Source organism: Castor canadensis, chromosome 6 (genome assembly GCF_047511655.1).
Source record: "Castor canadensis chromosome 6, mCasCan1.hap1v2, whole genome shotgun sequence".
Classification (NCBI taxonomy): domain Eukaryota; kingdom Metazoa; phylum Chordata; class Mammalia; order Rodentia; family Castoridae; genus Castor; species Castor canadensis.
In genome coordinates this window covers 150734357-150739306 of record NC_133391.1, presented here as the reverse complement: position 1 = coordinate 150739306, position 4950 = coordinate 150734357, and positions in this window count along the sequence as shown.

Here is a 4950-nt window from a genome sequence, read left to right as displayed (position 1 = left end):
CAAGATCTAAAAGTAATTTAAACACGTAATCACTTTTGTATTTTTACACTATCTTCTTTCCTTAATTTGAAATACTTATTTCAGCAAAGACTTTCATAAAACTAATCAATGGCATATTTATTTATGGTTCTTTTGAATATTTTGCCAAAAACTGTATGGGAAAATTATATGTATTCTGAACTTTATTCCAGTCTATTACAAAGTATGCATTGAACTTATCAACAAAAATCTTCCTAATGTAATGAATTTGAATTTAATTCTACTATTAGTTTGCATTCTTTAATTTGTTTCACTCTTTCATTGTTGTTGTAGAGATACATGTTAAAGTCATTTTCAAGACAATGGCAATTCTCAAATTTTGAGAATTACTCAACAATTTAGGGTTACAGACAGGTCCCAACTGACTTTAGGAAATCATAACCAAAGTTTTGTGAATTCATAAAAATATTCAATAGTGTTGTAAGATTTACAGGTTGACTTAGGAAATAATTTCCCCAAGAATGAGTTTTTTAAAAATCTAGTTAATGATGCTTAACAAAGAGAAATCACACACATTAACTTCAAATTATTTTGTGTGTGTTCCTCATCAACATTGTTATAAATACAGCACCTCATTAATATGTTTATAAATTTTCACAATTAAAGCTTCCATGCTTTATAAATGTGATCTGTTTACAGGACAGTTTTAGATTTAAAGAAAAGTTATAAAGAGAATGCAGAATGTCTGTCCAAGTTTCTCTATTATTAACATATTAAATTTGTATGGAATACTTGTTGCAAGTGTAGTGAAAAAATGTTAATTCATTATGATTAATTAACGTCCATATTTTCTTTACAATTTTCCTATTTCTCCTTAATGTTCTTTTACTGTTCCAGGATGCCATTAGGATGTCATATTACATTTACTTGCCAGGTCTCCTTATGCTCTTCTGAGCTGTAACATTGTCTCAGACTTTACTTCTTTTTGGTGACCTTGAGGAGTGATGATTAGAAATTTTGTAGAATGTTCCACATTGGGATTTGTCTGATGTTTTTCTCATGATTGTTACAGACTCACCTGCTTCTGGGAAGGAAATTCAAATACAAAGTCAGTCACTTAGTTTTGTTTTGTTTTGTTTTTTACATGTTTTCTTAAAGAAATTGCATAGGTTTGTGGTCCAATTTGAATTAATTTTTATAAAAATTATAAGATAGATAAAGATAGGTACAGATATAGACACTTTTTCCTCCATACTCATGTCCAGTTGTTCCAACATTATTGTTGAAAACACTTTGCTCCTTTGTCAAAGTCTATTTATAAGCTACATTATGGTTACTGCAATTGTATAATAGCTACATTATGGAGTCAGCCTAGATTGCATTCAACAGATGAATTGATAAAGAAATTGTGGTAGACACACACACACACACACACACATATCAACCATAAAGAAGAAAATCATAGGCTAGGCACAGTGACTCATGCTTGTAATCCCAGCTACTCAGGATGTAGAAATCAAGAGGAGGAGGTTGAAAGGATTGTGGCCTAAGCCAGCTTGACAACAAATAAGCTAGGTTTGATAGCATGTGCCTGTGATCACAAGTAAGAGGGAGGCTATAGGTAGAAGGATCACAGTCCCAGGCCTGACTCAGGATAAAATGAAAGACTCTATCTGAAAAATAACAAAAGCAAAAGATACAGAGGTGTGGCTCAAATGGCAGAGCACCTGCCTAGCATAAATGAGTCTCTGAGTTCAAATACCAGTAGCAAGAGAAAAAAAAAGTGCAAGATCATGTTGTCTACAAGAAAGTGAATGGAACTGAAATGAAATCATGTTAACTGAAACAAACCAGTCAGAGAGGCAAATATTGCATGTTTTCTCTTCCATGCAAAATATAGATTTTTTAAGAGCTGAAAGTAGAAAGACTATTTGGGAAGAGGAAAGGGACCAGTTGGCGGGGGAGGTGGAGAAAAGATAATGCAGGGTGAACATGATCAAAGTACCTTAGATACATGGATGAAACGGTCATAATGTAAACATTGTTTTGTAGAATTAACATATACTAATATTTTTCATTTTTATCAAAATCAGTCAACTACCATTGTGGGTGCCCATTTCTGCACTGTACAGAAATATGTAGATATTTCTGATATTTGCTGCCTCATTGCAGTAGCAAGAACTTCCAGTATAATGCTGAAAAGCAGTGATGCCTAGTTCTCAACCTTGTATTTTGGGAGGTAAACTCAGTTCCTCAGCATTAAGCATTGTGTTTGGTGTAAACATTTTATAAATGTTCTTTACCATATTAGGTAAATTCTCCCATTTCTAGTTTGCTGAGATGTTTTTTATAATGAATGTGGTTTGGGTTTTGTTAAGTACTATTTTATTGTTATAATCATATAAGCTTTCTTTTTTGGCTTTATGCTTTGGTGAAACACATTGATTCCTCTAGAAATGTATCAATCAGCACACTCAGACTAGATCCCACCTGATTGGTTTATAATTCTTTTTACATCACTGAACTGTATTTGCTAATATTTTATTGAGTTTTTCTATCCATATGCCATGGAAATAATGCTATGAATTTTTTTCTTTCTAATAATTTCTTAACTTTTTTTGGATGAATTTATTTTTTAGTGTATTTCATTGCTTCCTAATTTCTATTTTTTCCCATTGGATTTTTACATTAGGTTTTAAAATTAGACAAAGCAGTGAATTTACTTACGTTTCCTGCTCTTTTAAAATTTCAGTGGTGCTGGGTTTGAATTCCAGGCCTCAAGCTTGTCAGGCAGGTGCTCTAACTGCTTGAGCCACTCCGTCAGTCCTCTTTACCTGTTTTTGATAATAGGACAGGCATAGCCTCACATAATAAATTAGAAAGTGTTCCCTTTATTCTAGTTTCTGGACTAGATTGTGGAGAATATTGTCTTTTCTTTATTCAATATTTCTAGAATTCACCAGTGAAAGCATCAGAGCCTTGCAATTTCTTTTTTAGAAAATTATTAATTCAATTTCTTTATTGCATGTGAGATAATTAAGATTATTTTTTCTTGTATGATTTTGAATAGTTTGTTTTTCAGTGAATTGGTCAATTTCTTCTACATTATCAAATTCTAGAATACAAAATTGTTCAAGGTATCCTTCTAATGTCTACAGGATATGATTAGATAGGCTCTCCTTTCACTTCTGCTGTTATCAACTTCTGTCTTGTGGAATTGATTAACCTCAATCTAGTTATCAACTTTTTTATTAATCTCTTCCAAAAGGCTTTCATTTATTTCTATTCATTATTTCTTTTATTTCTTAAATTCCACTGTCTCTTCCAATTTTTATTTCCTTTCTCTTGTTCAATTTAGGTTTTAAGAGTGTTTCTTCTCTGGTTTTCTATAAACAAAAGTTTAAGACATTGATTTTAGATACTGTATAAACTAAATGCTACAAATGTCCCTCTGTAAGACTGCTTTTACTGTACACCACAAACTTTGATTAGTTGTATTTCATTTTCATTTAGTGCAGTCTTTTTAAATTTACAGTAATGACTGAATCCAGAGCCTTCCACGGGCTGAACAAGTGATCTACCAGTAAACTATACCCCAGTCCATTACAAAACTTTAAAAATTATCTCTTGAGTGTTCTTAACCATTTTTCTATTAAAATTACATTGTGTAATGACCAAATATTTCAAAATTTCCAGATACATTCCTGTTATTGATTTTTAAGTTAATTCCACTGTGGTCTGAGAATATACTTTGTATGATTTCTGTTCTTTTAAATTTGCTTAGGTTTGTTTTATGGACCAGATTTTGTTCTTCATTGGTGAACAAGGAATAAACATTCTTTGTTGACATTTAGAAGAGCATATATTTTATGATTAGAGGTGGTATTTGGTAAATTTCAGTTAAATTAAGTTGAAAGTCAGACTGTAACTAGATGTACTTTTGAACAATCTGATGTGACTGATTAAAACTGATAATCAACTTATTATTTCCATATTTATAACTATAACAATATACTTTCTTTGTCTTAACTTTTCTTAAATACACAATATAACATGGAATAAAAAGGAGCAAGATTAACTCAGAAGATCAAGCTCTTGATCTAGATGAAAAGTCATGCTTTATGGTATGATATGCAAATGCAAATCTGCTACATAACCTTAGTGCAAAGTCTTCTTCAATGACTTTTAAATTATAAAGTGAATGTCAAAACTTCTTAAGCATATATTTTTCTTCTGGGTTTATGTGTCATAGGTGATAGCTCAAAGCATTCGGTGATGAACAATAAATTCTGATAAACTGCAAGGCACTTACTCATTTTCAACTTAACGCTGCTATAATAGAGCCCTACAGGCTGAGTAATTTATAATAAATATAAATTTGTTAGCTCACCATTGTGAAGTCTGAGAAGTTCAATATTGAGATGGTAGTGGAGGCCTTTCGTGCTGTTTCATCACATGGTGAGAAGATGTCATATGGCAGAAGGTAGAAGAGAGTGAGAAAGAGGAAGACAAAGCAAAGCCACTCCTGGGACCAAAACACTGAGGATTTATGAAGGTAGATCCCTCAGGACTCAGACACCTCTTAAAGGTCCCACCTCTCAAACAAATGGCAATTAAAATGTAACATGAATTTTAGAAGGAACAAACATTCAAACGATTACATGCATTATTCTGTAAGGTATTGGTGGCAAGTGTGTTTACTGCAGAATAAAAGTAAGTATTCAACATAAAATACATAACTAGTTAATGTTTATACCATAAAATAAATAGCCAAACACATTATCAAGGACATTCAAACTTATTTCCCTATCTTAATTTCTCAATAGTGCTGCCTAGTTTCTGTTTTTCCTATACCTCCCAGTTAACTGCAGTCATAATTTCACTTATTTTGAATCACACCACAGACTACAAATCAGTGATTTAGTTGAGCTCTCAGACCATGACTGCTCAGCTGACAGGGTCAGTGCACAT